The sequence below is a fragment of the Carlito syrichta genome, unplaced genomic scaffold (assembly GCF_000164805.1).
Source record: "Carlito syrichta isolate Samal-C Ts95f unplaced genomic scaffold, Tarsius_syrichta-2.0.1 Scaffold303796, whole genome shotgun sequence".
In the NCBI taxonomy this organism is placed as follows: Eukaryota; Metazoa; Chordata; class Mammalia; order Primates; family Tarsiidae; genus Carlito; species Carlito syrichta.
This window is the reverse complement of record NW_007247892.1, coordinates 608,646-608,873: the sequence shown is the minus strand read 5'-3', so window position 1 is coordinate 608,873 and position 228 is coordinate 608,646.

Genomic DNA, 228 nt, shown 5'->3' with positions numbered 1-228 from the left:
ATTCTGAGACATAATTAAGCAGGCATTCACTATGTGTCAACATTTTAAATACTTTGGTCTGCAGCACCGATAAGTCTGTTTTAAATTAGCATCTATCATACTCAGTGATCTATCACAGAAACAAAGAACTGAATACCACACAGTCTCACTCACAAGTGGACCCTGAACATTTACCATAATACTATAAGAAAGGGATTAGCAGTAGCTGGAAACTGCCGGGCGGGGGTG